The following is a 21,625-nucleotide window of genomic DNA, read 5'->3' on the forward strand; positions in this document are numbered from 1 at the left end:
TGTTCAATATGTGGAGTTTGGAATTGATATGAGCTTATGGAATCACTGGTTCTCATTCTAAGTAGTAGCATTCCATTCATGAGATCATATTCATGTCATTATCGTAAATCCAGAAAATGCTTTCTTTGTTATAACATATGTGAGATACTAGTCTTTCATGTTTACATCAATCTCTCACATATAACTAGTGTAGGGTGTATAGTCAGAAAATCTATGTGAAAATAGAGTGCATTCTAGTAAGGAATTGAGGAAATTCTCTAAGGCATGTTACTACATTCGAAATGGTTTTAAATGCTTAAATGTGAACTAGTATGTGGTGACTATGATTAAGAATGTACTTAAGTGTAAAGATTGCTAAAATCTGTGGGGATAATGATTTTTAACATGTCATGAGCATTGGAAATCCGTGAGACGATTGTTGGAAGGTGTAGGTTGTGTTTTGTTCGTTTTGTCTAGTTTCGTGTTCTTTTGTTGTTTTGTTTTGCTCGAGGACTAGCAAAAGATAAGTGTGGGGGTATTTGATAGGAGCATATTCATGCGACTTAAATGGCTTGTTCTCGTGCATTTACGTTATGTTTCTTTAGTTATTTTAGTCCTTTAAGCTATTTTCGTGTGTTTGTAGGTCCAAAGGGTTAAAGGAGCAAAAAGATGCATTTTGGAGACTTTTGGAGCACTTTTGGGCTAAGGATGGATAGCTTATGCTTGGCGCCAAAATGTTGGACGAAATTGAAGACCAAAGTGTTGGAACTTTGTTCCCTTTAGTTTTAGGACATTTAAACCTTTCCATTTCCCTTATGCCGTGCATCTCCACCTTTCTCCCAAAACCATACACATGCTCCCATTACTTATCATAATCACATATCATATCACTTATCATTCACCACTTATCATTCATCACTTATCATTCACCACTTATCACTTATCATATCATTCACCACTTATCATTCATCAAACACATGCATTCAAATTGTTTTCACAATCTGCCATCATTTCAACCAAAACCGTGCACATGCTATCACCATGCATTCACATGCACTTGTTCCTCCATCATTCCATCCTTTAAAACATTGCACATGCACTTTAAACATTCACCCACATGCATTTCCACCCACATGCTATCCCATTTCAGATTTTCATTTCCCCTTTAATCAACACATGCATCCCATCACCAAGAAATCATTCATTCCACATGCCATTGTCATTCCACTTCATTTCACCTTGCATTTTCAGATTATTCCTTCATCATTGCACCACACATTCATTGCACATGCTTTCACATTCAACACACATGCAATTCCAGATTTCACATGCACACACAAACATTAGCACATGCAACCTAGCTGTCATGTCCCCCCCATTTCACCTATAAATACTCATTCATTCATTCTCATTCATCCACAATTCATTTCACAACAGAAATTGGTCCCTTGGGGCCGTGCCCTTCACAAAGTCCATCCATTCCATTCATACACTTCATCCATTGCAGAAATGTAGACCATAAACCCCCCTTTGTGCCGTGACTCTCCCTTACAATCCAAACATCATCCTTCCATTTCCATAATTCCCCAATCCATTCAACACACCAACAACATCCCTTAGACCTTGTGCTACGACGAAAAGGAAGATAAGAGGGCCTAATCGTTCATACAATTCAAGTTTGAGTTGTTGGAATGTTTAGGTGTTTCTTTGATTCTACATCAGTTTTGCTTCAAGGGTTCTTTCTTCTTATTAATTCTATGTTCATTCATGTTTTATATTTTTATGTTAAATCCTTTGCAAACATGAATTGTAACTAATCCTCTTCTATGGATTCGATGTAGCCTTGCAAAGTTTGCCATGTAGTTAATTCGGAATTCTCATTTAATCTATCTATTTCTTGCTTCATTCTCCGATTTAATTGTGACTTAGTGTGTTAATTTTAATGCTTGATCATCATTTGAATTAACCACAGGTTGTTTAGCCAAGATTAAAGCACACATCATGCATAATCTTGGTGGATATGTGAATGAATGAAGGGAATCTTTTGCAAACATCATGCCGAGTGTTCCCTTTGGTTTTGTGAAAGTTTCTTATGCACTACATAGTCTTGATTAGGAACCAAAGTTGCACATCACAATTAGGCTCATAATTAGAGACATTTGATCAAATCCACACATCATATGGCTGATCATATCTAAGTGAAACAAACCCAAGAAATAAGTAGAGGGATGAGTATAATCTGACTTAACAAGCATGGACTTGGCTTAGCAATGGTGAAATCGAATCTCTAGCTTCATCTTCATTGGTACTATCCTTTTACATTAGTTGTTGATTCTTTCATCTTGTGTTTACTTCACTTCCTTATGCTTTAATTTACAATCTGTTTGTTTCCAAGTTTCTGTTTTTATTTCAAGTTTCATTCAAAACCAATCTCCCATTTCTTTTAAAGTGTTAGATTAGTTAGAAATACATTTAGTTTGTGTTTGTAAGTGTTTTGATTCATTTTGTTTCCCAAATTCGTCCAAAGTACTCAAGGTGCTCAAAACTGCCCAGAAAGTGATTTTTAGGCAGTTTTGAGTGTTTTGGTGTGGTTTTGAGTCTTTTGGTTTGTTTTAGTGTTTTAAAGTTTAGTTTTGCATTCTTTGAGTCTAGTATAGTGTTTCATATTGTTATTTTACGTTTTTGAGTCAAATTCAAGTGGTTAACAATCCCTCCTAATCCCCGGTCTAGAACGATCCCTACTTATACATATACTACAATTTGACGAAAAGAGGGTTTAATTTGTGTGCGTATAAATCTTGCATCACTATTCGATCATTTCTTGACAAGGAGTTGAAATACCCGTATATGAAGGAAACTTCTGCCAAGGAGTTATGGACAAAATTGGAGGAAAAGTATACGACCAAGAGCGCAGAAAATCGGCTCTTCCTGAAGAAACGACTCTTCCGTTTTCAGTATAGTCCAGGTATTTCTATGCATGAACACCTCAATGATTATAATAAAATACTTGCTGATTTAGCAAACCTTGATGTGAAAATTCCTGACGAGGACAAGGCATTATGTTTGTTAAATTCATTGCCTGATGATTATGATCATTTGACAACTACTTTGTTGTATGGAAAAACCGAGGTGAAACTTGATGAGGTGTCTGCGGCATTGGTGAATCATGAGTGTCGAAAGAAGGAACTAAAGACTCACAATTCACAAACCGAGGCACTTGTTGCAAAGGGTCGAACAGTGGAAAGAAAATATGTGAAACGGGGAAAATCTCGTTCAAAGTCACGAGGGAAGTTTCCTGCTAAAGATGAATGTGCCTTTTGCCGCCAAAAGGGTCATTGGAAGAGAGACTGCCCCAAATTGAAGAACAAAGAGAAGGAGAAAACGGGTCCTGAAGCAAATATTGTAAACCAAGGAGATAATGATCTCGAGTTTGCTTTGGCTAGTTCATCTACTAATGGTCACTCCAAGGAGTGGATTTTGGATTCAGGTTGCACCTATCATATATGTCCCATTCGAGAATGGTTTTCTAGCTTCGAGGAGCTGGATGGTGGAGTTGTTTTGATGGGTAATGATAATGCCTGCAAAACACAAGGGATAGGCAAAATCTGTTTGAAGATGCATGATGGAACAGTCAAAGAATTAAGTGATGTTCGGTATATACCGGATATGAAGAAAAACCTTATCTCTCTAGGAGCTTTGGAATCCAAGGGTCTTAAGATCACCATGAAGAGTGGAGTTCTTAAAGCTGTGTACGGGGCACTGGTGGTGATGAAAGGTATAAGATGAAATAACTTGTATTTCTTGCAGGGAAGTACAATTATTGGTGGAGCAGCCATAACCGAAGCTATTGACGATAGCACAGACACCACAAGGTTATGGCATATGCGTCTAGGGCATGCTGGTGAAAAAGCGTTGCAAGGATTGGTGAAGCAAGGCTTGTTGAAAGGTGCAAAGGCATGCAAATTGGAATTCTGTGAGCATTGTGTGTTTGGTAAGCAAACTAGGGTAAAATTTGGCACTGCTATTCACCACACTAAAAACATTCTTGATTATGTTCACACTGATGTTTGGGGACCTTCCAAGAATGCATCTTGGGGAGGTAGCCATTATTTTGTCTCCTTTGTTGATGACTTCTCTAGAAGAATATGGGTGTACACCATGAAGCGTAAAGATGAAGTCTTGAAAATATTCCTGAAGTGGAAAAAAATGATTGAAACTCAAAGCAATCGAAAGATCAAGACTCTCAGATCAGACAATGAGGGTGAATATAAGTCTGATCCTTTCTTGAAAGTCTGTCAAGATGAGGGTATCGTGAGGCACTTTACGGTTAAGGAGACACCACAACAAAATGGAGTGGCGGAGCGCATGAACCGTACGTTGCTTGAGAAAGTCCGGTGCATGTTATCTAATGCTGGTTTAAGCAAGGCATTTTGGGCTGAGGCAATCACTTATGCAAGCCATATCATTAATCGATTGCCAGCTGCTGCAAACGAGGGCAAAACGCCCATGGAGGTATGGTCTAATAAACCTTATACTGATTACAAGTTCTTACACATATTTGGTTGTCCTGCTTACTATCATGTCAGAGAAAGCAAGTTGGATCCAAGAGCAAAGAAAGCTCTATTTATGGGCTTTAGCACTGGTGTGAAGGGATATCGACTCTAGCGTCCAGATATGAAGAAATTTGTTGTAAGCAGAGATGTGACTTTTGATGAGGCTGGTATGGTTAATCGGAACAAGCATGAAGGTGAAACTAAAGCAACCAAGATCATAAGCAACACAAAGCAGGTGGAGTTACTGAAGACTCCAGTTGTCCCAGTAAGGTCCGATGTTACAAACCCTAGCCCTACAGTTAATTCTGATGATGAAGACGTGGATGATGAAGTAGAGGCACCTACACAAGAGCCTCCACAACAACAAGACTATATTGCAACCAGAAGATCGAGAAGGGAAATTCGAAAGCCTGCTCGATTTACTGATATTGTGGCATATGCACTTCCCGTTATTGAAGATGACATTCCATCGGCATACAAAGAAGCTGTCATAAGTCCAGAGTGCGAGGAGTGGAAGAAATCTATGGATGAGGAGATGAAATCTCTTCATAAAAATGAGACTTGGAAACTGGTGCAGTTACCGAAGGGGAAGAAAGAAATTGGTTGTAAATGGGTGTATGCCAAGAAGATGGAATCTTTGGGAAAAGATAATGTAAGATTCAAAGCCAGATTGGTGGCTAAAGGTTACTCTCAGAAAGAAGGCATTGACTACAATGAGGTATTTTCTCCTGTAGTAAAACATTCTTCTATTCGTATTCTGTTGGCTTTGATTGTGCAGTTTGACCTTGAGTTAGCCCAACTTGATGTCAAGACTGCGTTCTTACATGGTGATTTGGAGGAAGAGATTTACATGTCCCAGCCAGAAGGTTTTAAAGTTGCTGGAAAGGAAAATTGGGTTTGCAAATTAAGAAAAACATTGTACGACTTGAAGCAGTCTCCAAGGCAATGGTACAAGCGATTTGATCGATTTATGATTGGGCAAAAGTACACAAGAAGTCACTATGACCATTGTGTATACTTTCGCAAACTACAAGATGGAACCTTCATTTATTTACTTTTATATGTTGATGATATGCTTATAGCATGTAAGAGCAAAGTGGAGATTGAAAGGTTGAAGACTCAACTGAGCAATGAATTTGAGATGAAGGACTTGGGAGAAGCTCGGAAGATACTAGGTATGGAAATTGAAAGAGATAGAGCAAAGGGCAAGATTAGTTTGTGTCAAAAGCAATACTTGAAGAAGGTACTACATCGTTTCAGGATGAATGAAAATTCAAAACCGGTTAGTATACCTCTTGCCCTTCATTTCAAACTTAGTGCTTCTATGTCTCCTAAAACTGTTGAGGAGAGACAGTACATGACTCAAATTCCTTATGCAAATGCTGTTGGTAGTTTGATGTATGCTATGGTGTGTACTAGGCCTGATATTTCACAAGCTGTTAGTATTGTCAGTAGATATATGCATAATCCAGGAAAAGGGCATTGGCAAGCTGTGAAATGGATTCTACGGTATATTCTAGGTACTGTGGATGTTGGTTTATTATTCCAGTAGGATAAAATTACTGGTAAATGTGTTGTTGGATATGTGGATTCTGATTACGCAGGTGATTTAGACAAGCGTAGGTCTACTACTGGTTTTGTATTCACTATTGCTGGAGGTCCGGTAAGTTGGAGGTCGAGTCTGCAATCTACAGTTGCATTGTCGACTACTGAGGCGGAGTACATGGCTGTAACAGAAGCTATAAAGGAAGCCATCTGGCTTCAAGGGTTGCTTGATGACTTAGGGGTTCAACAAGACCATGTGGATGTCCATTGCGACAATCAGAGTGCTATTCATTTAGCAAAGAATCAAGTTCATCATGCACGTACAAAACACATTGACGTGAGGTTCCATTTTGTTCGTGAGATCATAGACGAGGGAGATATTCTTCTTCAGAAGATTGGGACCGCTAACAATCCTGCGGATATGTTAACAAAGCCAATTTCGTTGCTCAAGTTTAAGCACTGCTTAGACTTGGTTGGCATTTGTAAAATTTGTTGATTGCCCCATGGGGGAGTGGGAGACGACTAATTTGGAGTTCTACTTAGAGGGTTTGAGCCAAGGTGGAGATTGTTGATTATTGGCTCAAAAAATAAACAATTGATAAATATCTGGTTTCTGCTACTTTTGCAGTGGCATGGGTTGGCATGGGTTGGCATACAGCATGTGGGAGAGTAACAAAAGCAGATGTTCTTTTGTGGTGGCATGCGTTGCCATCTGCTACATGTGGTAGACAAACAAAAGCAGATGCTCAATGCGTTGGCATCTGAAGACCTTTGGCCTTTGGTTCTCTTGAGAAGTCATCTTATTCGGTTCTATAAGAAGAAGCTGGAGCAGCCCAGATAGATACACAGAAGAGAAACAGCAAGAAACCATTCGGTAGAGAGAAAGAAAAAAAATCCTCTCAAATTGTTTTGCTTTGTATTCGATATTTTCTCTTCCTATTGTAAGTGTGTGAGCTTGGGTTATTCGGGTCTTTGGGAAATTGAGTGAAACACCATTGTATGTTCTCATTGATTATAGTAGAATACTCCGTCGTCTCCAAACTGGATGTAGGCATTGCCGAACCAGTATAAATCTTGGTGTTCTTGTTGGTATTGTTTCATTTATCTGTTATCAGTTTCTAGGGTTTATTATTTTTCACTCACACTTGTTGAAGCTTCCGCACAACAGGGATTTCGATATTGTAATTTGCAGTAGTTTCAAGGTACTGGTTGTTGCCAAAAGTAGATAAGAGCCAAAATTTCTGTTGCATCTTTCCAAGCATTCTTGAGATCATATTCTTCAAAAGGGCTAGTGCTGCTGAAACTAATCTTTGGTTATCACATATCGTGCTCCACCAATACTCAAGAATCCATGTATTCGGATCTAGCTGCACAGCTGAGGCACCCAGGAAGTGTTTGGCTTCCGAATCACATACCTACCGACCTTTCCATCCGACCACTTCTCAACAACAACAATGTGGTAAGACAATAGTATATGTTTGTACATCATGACACAAAACTCAATACATCTCAAGGCTGACCATACAAAACGTTTTCAGCTTTACCTCTGTGACTCTGCCGGATAAGATTGTGAAAGACCGGGAAGAAAACCCACTCGTGAGTAACCCGGCGGTGTGCAAAGGCCATCCCCATATCCGCACCTCCTCAATCGCAGATTTATACAATGTGCAATGTGAGCTTAGAAGCAAACCATCCTAACATTTCATCATTAACAAGTTTGTGAATTTTGGAACAGACATTTCAAGTTTATCACCGAATAATGTTGAATTGCTATTAAATTTGTAAAGCAGAAGTTTGATTACCAAGTACCTGACTATGTCCTATATAGAACTAGGATAGCTGCGATTCGAAACCCTCCCAGGAACAAGACCCTGCATCTCTTTCTACAAGAACCTTAGCCTGCCATTCATATCATCCACAACCCAAGATTTTTCACTAACATTTCTCACCATCTCCGGCGATAGAATTGGTTTCAATGCACCCGAAACCATCTTATAAAACCCGCACATCGCCACATAAACCAAGCTTAAACCCAAAATCAATCTCCAAAACTCACACCCAAAACCCCATTTTCTCTCCATCTTCTTAGTCTTCTTCTTCGATTTCAATCTTACATCCGTTGAAAAATCAATGAGCTTATTTGGTGGTAACTATTCAGCAGTCAAGTGGCACAGGCTGCTGCGGCAGTTTCTGAGTTAAAAATCTAATGAGTGTAAAAATAAATCTACGTATTGAATTGGGTTTATGGGGATATATTAAGTATTAAATTTGGGTTTAAAGAGATATTAGTAGTTTAGTTAAAAATCAAATGGATGCAAAGAGTAAGTTAGGTATATAAATAAGTTAGATGAGTTTAAATAAAATTTCCTTTAGATTATCAATGGTACATGGTTGATAATCGTTGATTATTGCGAATTTTATAGTAAATTTTAAATAAATTAATTATTCACTGAATTCGACATTTCTCGCAAACATAATATTGAACAAATTTTAAACAGTTAAATTAGAGCATTTTAAATGGTAGGTTTACTCAACAAAATTGAATTAGCAGAGAGAGTCTACGAGAGAACGACTAAAGTGCAATGAATTTAACGCTATTGTGGCATCCCAAGCTACTACATGAACTTTTTTGGTCAGCCATGACCTTATTTAATGTCATCAGTTTATGGTAGGAAATAGTGGCTAAACCTCTTTGGTTGGCCATGCATTCTTCACATCCACAGACAATTTATGATTCAAACCCCATTAATATACACCCTGATCCTGATTAATTTAACCATACACCATGTCCTCCTTACCCTTTTTTTTTCCTCCTCCGTACCCATTAATTAACTGACCACAAAATGTTACTTTCAAAGGAGAAGGTACCGGTACACAAGATAGCTGGTGTCCCCCACGAATGGCACATGACACCTGAGTTTCTTCTTTTTATACGCGTGGTGGTTGGGTGAGTTCTTGAAGGCGGAGGATGCGTTGTGCTGTGAAGGGGAGGGTGATTATTTTCAATTTTTGTTTCATTAAGGGTAAATTAGGAATTCTGATTGACAAAAAAGTATACTAGTTGACATTTTTTAATTAAAAAATTAGGTAATTAGGTGTCTGGTTTTTATTGGTCAGGAACACCAGCTGGTGTACCCAGTACCCAGAAAAATTTCTCGTCTCTCAGAAACCATTTTTTCTCTCAAACCTCTCTTTGCCTTCTCTCCTATCTCCGCTTCTCTCTGTGCCTTCCTTTCTTCCAGAAAACGCTCGAGTTAGTCAAATTGGTTTAGATCTTTTCATCGGGGGTTACAAACGGCAACGCTCTCTTGCTGAAAAATAGCGAATTTGGTCTCGATTTGAAGAAAATTTGAAGCCCATAAAAGATTGCATCTCCTGCTGCCGATTTGATTCGGGTAATTGTTTGCCTTGAATGTTATGTGCTTGCGAGTGTAAATTTGGATTTTAAATGGGTTTTTTGTTCAAATTTTTTTGGTTCTGGTTTTGGGAATTTTGATTGTAGCTTCGGCTTCTGGGTGATGATGGTTAATTTGGTTTTGTTTTCGATTTCAGGAGATGGGGTTTTTCGAGTTTGTGACTTTTCTTTGAAGCCTGCGAAGACCTCTGTGTTTAATGTGAGTGGTTTTGAAATTCCATAGTTTTGGTTCTAATTGCAGCCTGACTCGTGATTTTAGATCTGAAATTTCCAAGCTTTTTGATTAATCTTAACCCAGATTAGTTAACTATAATTAAATTAATTTTTTTCCGGTTATGTAGCTGAAGTAGCTAAAGTTAAGAAAGAACAATTGTGGCTTAAAGTCTTGATAAGTTGAATCTCAGTTCGATTCTACCAACAGCCGCAACCGTTCAGACTTTCCCAAAGGTAAATCTTTTCTCTTCCTTACAAAATTTGATATTGGTTTTGAAGATAGTGAAAACACCATAAAACAAACTGATTTTCTCAATTATGATATATGTTTCTAAGCGGCTGGCCTTTGGAAAGTAAAAAACAAACCGAGCAATTATAAGATTTGACCAAGTAAACCATTTGGTTATTTAGGATAATTACATGCGTGAGGATTATTAAATGATATATTTGATAAATTCGTCTAATTTTATGGTAGGAGCCTTTAGATTAGAACTCACTTTATGGTTTTGCATTAGAAGACAATCTGTACTTAACTTCTTAAGCAAGTCTGGAGGAAATCTGCTCTTAGTTGATGCTCTGTCTCCGTCTCTTTTGCCTGCTTTAATATGCTTTCTTCTGATTTCTAATTTTTAAAACTTTTTATTTTTGTTTTATTAATTTTATTCGGAAGATTTTCACAGAATGGCTTCAATTGAGTTAGGTTTTGTTCAATTTAAATCTCATTAGTTTCATTCCAATTCAATGATTTTGTGTAACACTGAGTTTTCTATTGGAGAATAAATTTTCTTCATAGATCATTCTATTTTGTTTTATTTTCTGATTTGGATTTTGAAATTGAGACTCCTAGCTTTGCCCTCATCAAGAATTTTTTTAGTGAAATGCAGGTGCAGAATGAATGACCAATCAATGTGGGAGAAGCTTTTAATTTTTTTGGGTTCAATTTTAAATGGGTTGTTATCAACCACTGAATTGCTTTTGGAGTTTTCATTTGATAAGAGAGATGGGGGGGTTCTTTTGGGTGAAACTTTTGATCCGTGAGATTTTTAGTTAGGTTGTGTTGTGAGTTTTCTCAAATTTCTACCGTGTTTATGCATGCAGTTTTTGTTATAGATTTGGAAGAAAATAGCATTACAAGGTGTTGAGGGTTTGTTGGCGGGGGAAGGCAGCAGTGTTAAGATTTTGCCGGTGAGATATTAGGGTGAGAGAAAAAGGGGACAAAGAGCATCGAAGACACATTTGGGATTAGGGGTAGCAAAACAGGGGAAAAGAATATGACAGAGGAATGGACTCTTAATTTTTTCTTAACTGGTTTGGGATTTTGCTTGCCTTTGGGGTCGTTGTTGGCGTCAAGCCATTTGGTGTCAAGCGGTGTCTGTTTTTTCATAACTTTTATTACTAATTTTTATGTCATTTGCGATTTTGTATCCTAGGATTTCTGAATTTTATCGTTCATTGTCGGTTTTTTAATTTTTTTTTTCTCTTCGTTTGTTTGTTTAATATGTTGTGTTTGTGCTGGGACGCCGTTTTGCAAGTTCTCTTTCCATTGGGACAGCTGCATTTTTAAAGTGTTGAGGGTGAGATTTAGATACTCAAAACACTCCTTTTTTTTTTTTTTTTTTTTTTAATTTTCCCTTCCAAATATGCGCATTTGGTTCTCTTTGGTTTTAAATGTTTAAAATTAAGTGGTTATTTGGATAAAATGGTTTATTAGTTTATCTTATGTGTTGTGATTTGGAATTCAATTGGATCGGGTAAAATGCTTTATCAATTTACGTTATAGGGAATTTTGTGTATTATGGTCTTTGAGTTTTATTGCTTATTGTTTGTTTTTTTTCCCTGTTTGCCGGTTTCTTTTGCAGGGGATCACTACAGTTTGGGCATCTTTTCGAGTTTTAAATTGCTTGAGGGTAAGATTTAGATAACAAATTTCGAAACGAGGCGTTACTTTTCTTTTTGGAAACTAAATTAAAAGCTGTGCATAGATCTTAACTGTGTTGAAATGTCTTGATAAAGTAGATCCACGAAATTGGAAATATCAAAGTTGTCAAAAATCAGGCTAATTCCTTTGTGATGACAAAATGTTAAAAGTGCTGGGAAAACAATGTTTGCATTAATTAAATGATAATATACCATTTTAAGAACCATGATTAATGCAACCCAATTGTAGTAATGATTCTTCCAACATAACTCATTTTGATGAAATTCTGATAGAGTCAACGAAAAGGACCATACCTGCACGTTTTGATGAGTTAAGGGATTAATGGTCATGGATTTTTAGTTAAGGTACCATTGCTCTAATTGGAATAAAATTGTGGAACCATTGCTACAATTTTCTCTGAGTTTAATATACGTCATTTGAAGGGAATAAGCTTTTGAATTTTACATTACTCCTTTAAATAAAAATCACGTTGAATTTTTTTACTGATGTCATTCTAAACATATGTGCAAGGACCAGTTTGTATTTAAAACTCGCTAATGGCTCTGCTGGAGGCTAAGAAGATTGCATCCTAGTATCAAAAGGAAGCAGACAAGTGCAGTTCAGGGATGGAAACATGTGAAGAAGCAAGGGAGAAAGCTGAAGCAACATTAGAGGCACAGCAGAAACAGACTGCATGTACTGCCTCTTCCGTTCTGATTTGAAGGAGATTTCTCAAGCGGCTATAATTTCATGGCAGGTTGGTTTAAAGCAGTTCCAAAATTTGGGATCGTTTGGGATATTTTTAGGTTTTTCTTATTCTTGAAAAGACCATGGTTAAGAGTAAATTCATCATATTTTAATTTTTATTGAATTCAGGTAACCATCTTCAGTTTTTTCGGTTTGATTTAAAGGAATTTTTTAGGCAGAGAAGCTAGGGCTTTCCGGTGAGTTCTTCGGTTTGTACATCCGGTTGGCTTTAATTTGTTTAAATTTGGGGCTTTTGTGATTTGGGACTTCTAAATGGTTTGAAATTTATGTTTTTCTAATTTCAGTTCCCACTCTGAAGTTTGTACTGCCTCATCATTAGAACTGTTTCCTTCTGCTCTTCTTCTCGAAACAAGGTCACAGATCCACAGGCCATCAAGGTATGTCATTTAATTATATATTGTATATGTATGTATTGTATTATGCATGTGTGAATGCGTTTTTCTCTGTTAATCTGTATTGGTTTTCTTCTGATTTAGTTAATGGAGTTTGTTTTTATTTCAGATAATTTGATTCATGCTAAAGTTATTGAACGTACGATGGAAACCTTTCAAAAAGGTTGGTTCTTCTATATTTTTATCCTTTAAATCGTTTTGAATGGACGTCCTGTATTCTAAATGAAGCTAAATTGAATAGCTGTTTTTGTATACCGTATTTGCTTTGTTAAATTAGTTCTTTTTTGTTGAAAAATGTTATTTGGTTTTGCAGATCAAAGTTTTTCAGCAAGAAAATTGTCTGTCAAAATTAAATTTAGATGTGAATACTTATATTTATTTAGCATTTTCAATGCGTTTTTAGTTTTTGTGCGTTGTGGGTTGTAAATGTCATTTAGTGCATTGTGGTCTTAATTTAATTGCGTGGTTGGTTTCAGGATTTCTTGAGTCTAATAACAACCTGGGTGATCAAAAGGAAAAAAACCATTTAGTCTCTGCCTGCAAGATGACTTCTTTTCATGCCTGTCCTCCCTCTACTTGAAATGTTTGTTTTAAATAGGGTTTGGTTTCAGGAGACGGTGGTTTTTTGGATTTTGAGGCTTTTATTTCCAGGCTGCGAAGCCCTGTGTACTCAAGGTGAGCAATTTCAATTTCTAGGGTTATTGAATTGGGAGTTTTCTTTAGTTTTTCATTATTTTGGAGTTGAGTTTGGTATTTTGTTTAGGTTTTATTATATTAATTATCATAAGCTTCTTTGAGATTACAAGATGTTATTGGAAACATTACTGCAATAGAACAAAAAGTGGCTGATTAGCAGGCTTGAAAACAAGTGTGAAATTACATTCCAAATATTAGGTAAAAAACATGTTAACAAATCATCTTCAAAAGCTGTAAATACAATATAATTATGATTAAAGTTTTGTTTTTGGTACTTCCCTAATCCTGTGATTGAGTGCAGGGTATAGCTGAAACTGGAAAAGCTTATGCACATGACTTTCTTTATGTTAATGGCAGACCAGTTCTCATAGTGGATGCTTCTGAGCATCTTTCTGCTGTAAGTTTTATATTTTTCGCCATGTCCAACTCCATACCATATAATCTTAATATTCTTGAGGTGTTGCATACAAATTTATATCAACAAAATAAATAGTGTTAGTTTTTATGTTGTTTTGAAAATTATGATCAATTTTTTGCTACGCTTGCCTTAGATCAAGTTTTGTATGGCACTTTGGTCACTGAACAAAAAGTGCCACAGGTGCATGATCCTGCTGAGAATGAGAAGCTCTGCATGTTTTTAATTGAGAAGGCGTTGGGTGCCCGTCCAGAAGGTAGCAGAGAAATACTAGGAATCTTCAATCTATGTTGGGTCCAGCAAAAGGTAATAGGCATACAAAAGAATTTTTTTTACTTTGAAAATTATTTTATAAGTAATGGATATGGAGATTCTTTTAGACATTCAAGCCCCGGGTTTTTAAACTCTACAAAACATGTTTGATTTTACTCGAATGAGAGTCTCCAAGGAGGAGAAAGAGAAGGATCCGAATGGAAAGCAAGGCACAACATCGAACAAGCAATCTACCTTTCTGACGTTTATTTTCAGTAAACATAGGAGTTTATCACTACAATGATTTATCGGTAAAATCCTCAAACCCAATTCTCAATTTTCGGTTTTTTTTATTTTTTATTTTTTATTTTTTTTCTTCACATCAATTAATTCCAGTAATGTTAGGGGTTGAATTTTTTAGGTTAGTGATTTTTTCGCACATAAATTTTCTTTCTAATCATTTTGGGTGAAATAAATAGATATGGGTCTTCTATTATTATAGTATTATAGTTTTATTTCACAATTAAATGACATCTTGCTGTTTTTGGTAGGTTTTTCTGTGAGCTTATTCGCTTTGCATATTTTGTTTACAAATGTTCGGTTTAATGTGGTGGTAATATGTGCTATGATTACCACCATAGTCCAACTGATGGCTTATTAATTTGGTAAATTATTTCAGATTTAGTCTCTGCAAACCTCAGGAAGTCTAATATTAAATTGTGAAAGTTGGACTCTGGCTTAGTTGGTTCTACTTCTGCATTTCCTCTTCATTAAAATGTTTACTTACCTGCTTTTAAGCGTCTTTATTTATGTATCTATTTTTTCAAATGAATTTTAAAGATGTTATGAAAATGGGAAAGAGCAGCAGTTTGAGAACATAGTATGGGAACTTTGGGAAGGAATACTCGAAAGGAAGACCGACAATGGGTTAGCGGTAACACCCTTTTTAAATCATATTCTATTTCGTAATATTACACTTTTGCGTCAGGAATAGCAACATTTATCTGGTGTCACGTAGAAAGTTTGTTGTTGTATCATGTCATGTTTTTTTAAGTTGGAGATTTTGTAGGTAGCCAGTTCGAGGAAATGGCCCTCAGTTTCTAATTACCGAGCTAAAGTTCATGCTCAATCACCAAAGTAGAAATGATTGCTTCTTTGTTCAACTTTGTTGAATAAAAATGAATAGGGTTATAATTAGGATAGCTTCTCTCACCACGTCCATTTACTTTGCTACATTGATATTTTTGTATTCTATTATCTAATTATAAAAAATTTACTTCTGTTGTACTTGTTTTATGGAGAGAATAAAGTTGGATAATTTTTCATACAGTTTTTCGTCCTGTAGTAACGCGCGGGTACAATTTCTAGTAAAAACTGAATGCGTATTCACCACTAATCAGCATTTGACGTGTGGCAAAAAACAACTCCTTGAGTTAGCATTCTGGTTTTTGGAAAATATAATCGGTGCATTTGTTATTGAGCTTCCTTTATTATCCCTAATATTCATTGTTTCATTTCTCAAAAAAGAATTAGATTAAAGAAAAACAAAAACATAAAAAAAATCCCAAATTTCTTTTCACACTCCACTTCCGCCGCCACACCCTTTGGGTCCATCCCTTCCTTCTTCCTCACCTTTCTCTCTCTGACCTTCTCTCTCTCTTCCACTTTTTCTTTCTCCTCCTCTGTTAAGCTGGGAAAGGACAAAAGGAATGCCGGTGAGTCGATGAACTCACTAGCTCTTGAGTTGCCGCTAACCATTTCTCAAGTTGATGTCGAAGTAAGAGTGGGATAAATAGAGGGAAGAGGAGAAAGAATAGTAAGATAGAGTATCCAGTGAACTCATTGACGGGTGATGGTTGCTTTGTGATGGGAGCTCGGTGTGGGATAAATAGAGGGAAGAGGAGAAAGAATAGTAAGATGGAGTATCCAGTGAACTCATTGACGGGCGATGGTTGCTTTGTGATGGGAGCTCGGTGTCAATGGCGTGGTGGGGGTTGGCGGTGGATTTTCTATATTTTCTATTGCAGTAGGTTGGGTAAATTAGGAAGAGTAAAAAAAAAAAAAAAAAAATCTAGTTGGCAATTCTTTACCTTAATAAAATAAAATAACACGTGTCAAGCCTTCATTTGTTAGGAACACCAACTCAGCTAGTGTTCCCGGAACTCAGAAAAATTTCTCCATATGTTGCATGTGTATGCGTGTGTATATCTGTCGAACTTTGCATTCTGCAAAGAAAACCCTGAAATACAAATTCCCTACCTGCAAATTACAATTCTAAGTTGCGCCTTAGAAGGAGTGGTCGAATGGCCCAACGTTTATTACCTGTTATCTTATATTGACTAGAATCAAACTGAAAGCCAGTGCAGACGCCCTCCATAGTCGAACGGTATCTAGATAAATTAATCTCTTTACGAGTTGAGTAAACAAAGAAGCAATCTCCGATTATAACAGTCTAATGAGGAAGAATTTGTTCACGTCAGGTCTTGTACTGTTTAATCAATATTTTATTGGTGTTCAACTTCGTGGGTACACGAAAAAAGGAATTAGGTAAACAATCCAAACCTTTCCCTACTACGTTACATATCCAACCATCCGGCGACATGCTTGGATAAGTAACATGATGAACCGTACATTTATCTATAGGTGCTATGATATCTTATTATGTGGATCATGTCTTGCTTGAGGGTTCCAAACCCCGCCCTTCTCTAATAGAAGAAAGTTCAAAAAAGATACGGTAGTCAAAACTGCTTCTGTCCCTAGTTTTTTTTTGGGCTGAGAGCAAGAGAGAGTAAGTTGTCTCGAATAAATGTATATGGCGATGTTTTCGCTAGGCAACTTCATTCTGTTGAGGAGCGCGGGGCTAGGATCGTTGCGGAAGCGCTTTGTAAGTGAATTGAGTTGAAGCATGTTGATTCCGCTCAATACTTGGCCCAGTCACATCACCAATTGAACTAATCCTAGCCCACATCCCTGTTGTTTCGAGGAGGTGTTCCTGTTTATGTTACGAGAAATGGCTATGTTTTGATAGAGTGTATTGCCTGTTGTTCTTAGCAACCCTCTCTCACGAAAGATGTGCAATAGTATTTTTTTTTTTGTCTTTTTAAGGAAGGGTTTACCCCTTGTATTTCCCTCAACACCATTCACTAACCAGTATACTGTGCAAAGGCAAAGAGATATTATATATATTATCTAGTGGAAAGGATCATACTCAGGTCAAATGAAACTCCATAGGCTTCCATGCATAGCTTAGTGCCTAAGAAGCCCTTCAGCTGTCCAGCTTTCTATTCTCGATGCTACCAGCTGCTCCTCAACCACATTCGAGCTCCTAGCAGATACCCATGCAGCTCGACCCAACAAACCTTGACGACCTTCTTTTGTGGTTTTTTTTATTCGGATATTATAAATTTTTTTGGGCTTGTACGGAAATTTTCATATATATTATAAATAAATAATTTTTTGTTTATAATTTAATTAAAATAATTACAAAAAAATAATTAAAATATGTAATTTAAAATAAATAAATAAATAGAGAAAGAAATTAAAAATACATTTTCCCGACAAAAGATCTTGGACACATAAGATTAAAAGCAAGGAAAGCTTTCGTCGCAAATCATCATGAATGATGAAAATTTCATAATTCAAAAATATTAAAATTACTCGAAAAGCAAATATTATAAGGACAAATTTCGTTGCATCCTTGTAATTCTATGTTGTTTGTTTTGATGGAGTGTGAACTGAAGACTACAATTCCACAATTGCGCATCTCCAGCTATGTGCACAAAATGGATGGAACTCATCGGCTAGCAACACATATTATTAAGAAAATATCAGTTTTGGGTTTCTTGTATGTAATCATTTGCCTACATTAATGGAGCGATTAGTGCTGATAGTTGGTGGAACAGTAAGTGCTGATAGTAGAGCAAGTAATTAGTGGATTTGGTAGCCATAGCGGAATCAGTAATTATTTGGTGGGTGGGCTCCTAAAATTATTACTTTTAATTAAACTACCAATATCTTTTTAGACCCAATTTACTACCTAAACTACCCTCACCTCTCTCTTCCTTCTTCCTAGGCAAGCACCGAAAGGGTGCGACCACCTTGAAACACCACCACTAGTACCTCGCCGGTGAGCCACATCACCATCACCCCTAGCTCATCCCATCTCTCTATTCTTGAGCCCAAAACCCAAACTCGAACAACTCTCGGACCTCGCATCGGAGAATAATCGGAAATGGAGAACTCCGGCAAGTTCTCATTGTCCCCGGCAAAGGTAAGCCTCGAAAACCCCCAAGATCTTCATAGATCATGTTTAGAAGTACGATTAGGATGTTTTTCAGATGTTTTAGTGTTGTTTGGACGCAGAAATACTCTGAGAGTAGCAAACCCAGTTTTCCGACGGCTTTCGAGTTGTTTTCTGGCCAACTCTGGCCACGGCCGAGGAGACCAAAGGTATGTTCTTATTCCTTGTCCCCTGAGCTTCGATTTGATATATTGGAAGGCTAGGTTTAGTGAAGATTTTGAGTGGTCGGAGCTAGGATTTATCCCAGCGGTTGCAGCAGCAACCAGCCAGAAAAGAAGAAGAAAAGAAAAAAAAGAAAAAGAAAAAGAGGAAGCCCAGATCTGTGACCCGGATCCGGATCCGAACCAGGGATCTGGCCCAGCCCATCTCTGAATTAAGCTTGGAATATTTTTTAGAATATTCTTAGAATATTCTTTGTGTTGACTTTTTCGAAATTTTCTCAAGAACCCTCTTAGGCTAATTTCGACACCCTGAGTCCGTTTTTTGACATCCATTTAGTGAAATTCCAAAGGTTTTAACATAGTTGACCATCGGGGCATCTCAGTTTACTTTTTAGAGTTGACTATCGACTTTTTCATTGACTTTTTTATAAAATTTGCCCGGGACACGTCTTAACATATTTCGACATCCTGATTCCAAATCCACACTCCATTTTCCCAAATTCAAACATTTTAACCAAGTTTTGCTAATAGGTCCCAATATTATGCTTAGGTGCGATTACCACCTGAGACTCCGACTTTTCTAGTTCAAGCAGCTGCGATCTCGCGAGTATCAGTGAGTGGGTCTTTTTTTTTATATAGTATATATATAATTGTTAGTTTCCAATTATACATTTCAAAAAGAGTTTTCTACAATTCGCCTGGATTAGTGTGATGGTGAAGTTATGCTATGTCCTATGGGATGCACAGGTATGCGTATTATTATTGATGCCTTAATTATATTTATGGTCATGAATAGTATTATGGTGACATGAATTATCAATTTACCACTGTATAATTTTATTTACGTTATCTGCTCATGGTGTGCTGCACTGGTGTTAGTACTTATCCTGGCCACAGCCAGTCTTTCACGTGTATGTTCACATCACACTGTACGCTCACTTTGGATCCATTATAGTTGCTAGTCTTGTCCTAGATTGCTATAGGCAATTAGGACTCGTCAAGTGATGCGCATATTGCCAGTCTTCACGTGATTATAGTATGAGAGCGTAAATCATTATTACACAAATCTTGTGCATGTCAGAATATTTCTGCATGAACTCATGTGTCAGCATATGTCGATGAGCACTCATTATGATATGTTAGTTTATGCGAGGTTACATGACATTGAACATTAGGCATTTATTTACGAAATATTATGACTTATTAAATTTCTGAGATATTGTAGGCTACTGTAAGTATTTTCACACTACACGTAGAATATATATTTTGGAAACTATACTTGTTTTACGGCGAGGGATTATTATGTTTTCGAAAAGGTTTTTACAAAGCTTATTTTTTAGGTCCACTCACCCTTGATTTTCGTCCCTCCAAGTTTAGTAGCTGAGTTTTCGTGTCGACGAGGATTCTTGGCAAACTATGGAATAGGTGATAACCTTCGACGGTATAATTCTTATCCTACCTTTACTGTACTTTACTTATGCTCTGATATCATGTGTGGAATGGGTTCATTCCCTCTCACAAGCGCACTTATACATTTAGGCACTTTTAGTTTTAAATTTATTAATATTTTTCACATCAGTATACTCTCTAACTTCGTCACCCTCCTGGTGTCGGTCAGTACAGCTCGATTCGGAGTCTAGGCAAACATTCCGAGTGGAGGTGTGTCAAGTGTGAACTGAAGACTACAATTCCACATTTGGGCATCTCCACTATGTGCACAAAATGGATAGAACTCATCGGCTAGCAGCACATATTATTAAGAAAGTATCAGTTTTGGGTTTCTTGTAATGTAATCATTTGCCTACATTAGTGGAGCAATTAGTACATTAGTGGAGCAATTAGTGCTAATAGTTGGTCGAACAGTAAGTCCTGATAGTAGAGCAAGCAATTAGTGAAGTTGGCAGTAATAGTGGAATCATGAATTATTTGGTGGGTGGGCTACTAAAATTATTATTTTTAATTAAGCTACCAATATTTTTCTAGACCCAATTTACTACCTAAACTACTCACACAAACCCAATTCAATATATAAATTTATCTTTACACATATTTAGAAAATAAAAACTCAAAATCAATATTCTGCCACTCCGTCTAAGCGGTACACATCACTCAATCTTTTATGAAAGATTAGCATCGAATGACACTGCTAGCCACAACATTCACTTGAAGTATTCATTGAATTTTTCCTCATCACAGTTGAAGGAGACGAAGATTATCTCAAACTCTGTCTTCCACTCTAAGCATTTCATAAAGTCTCACCAGCTGAGGGTTGATAGCCTTCCAATGCCTACATCAATTTGCAGAGAAGTAGAGGCACACATTACATGACTATAAGGGTACCTACTAATCTCATAATCAAAACATGATTATGTTTTGATAATCAAGAGAAAAAATTCACCCCTAAAAATGAAGGCATATTTTCTATGCCTGCTTGAGCCTCACGTTCCTATATTTTCATGAAATTAATATACTTTCAACATCCAACAACCGAATTAAATTATGAAAAAATAATATTGATTGAAACAAAAGGAAGATAGGGAAGCTTTTGGAGACTATACATTTGTTTCACCGGATAGAAGGAACTCACCACCTTCAAATTCAAGACAGTCGTTATATTGCTGCTTTGCACTGCTGTCAAAACTACAAGCAAAGTATGGCCTGCACCCTTCACGAATGAAACGAAAAGAAAGTGTGACATTTACACAAGTAGCTAGACTTTAAAATTTAAAATCTCATATATGTTTCTACTAGTAATTATACTTTGGAAAATGCGCTGATTTTGTTTCTAATTCCTAAAAAAATTTGAAATCAAACTTGGATAAATCAATTCATACTTTAGTTTGATCATTGTTCAAAAAGAGCTTGTTTTTCTCTATGTTAGGGTTTGATTATTGGTTGTGGGTTTATTAATAAATTTTAGTTTTATTAATGTCATCTTGTACTTAGTGGTAATTAAGTAATAGGGTATAAAAGACAATTAACATTTAAAATTTAAGTCGGATGTAAATAGAGATTATA

General features: G+C 36.7%; 1 long non-coding RNA gene and 1 pseudogene across 7 annotated transcripts; one reads left to right on the plus strand and one right to left on the minus strand.

Moving 5' to 3' along the window:
- LOC137714461 (inactive beta-amylase 4, chloroplastic-like) overlaps positions 1-21,625 on the minus strand; it is a 55,812-nt pseudogene that overhangs the window by 25,205 nt on the left and 8,982 nt on the right.
- LOC137714700 (uncharacterized) lies at positions 9,229-15,433 on the plus strand. Of its 7 annotated transcripts, none has more exons than XR_011065431.1 (11): positions 9,229-9,472; positions 9,630-9,691; positions 9,834-9,939; positions 11,565-11,612; positions 12,161-12,380; positions 12,500-12,567; positions 12,676-12,768; positions 12,893-12,946; positions 13,260-13,458; positions 13,781-13,876; positions 14,078-15,433. It is a non-coding gene; the product is annotated as an uncharacterized lncRNA (long non-coding RNA). The 7 variants fall into 7 exon arrangements; XR_011065430.1 differs by having other exon boundaries at positions 13,395-13,458; positions 14,070-15,433; XR_011065429.1 differs by having other exon boundaries at positions 13,395-13,458.

Source organism: Pyrus communis, chromosome 14, assembly GCF_963583255.1.
Source record: "Pyrus communis chromosome 14, drPyrComm1.1, whole genome shotgun sequence".
NCBI classification, from domain to species: Eukaryota; Viridiplantae; Streptophyta; class Magnoliopsida; order Rosales; family Rosaceae; genus Pyrus; species Pyrus communis.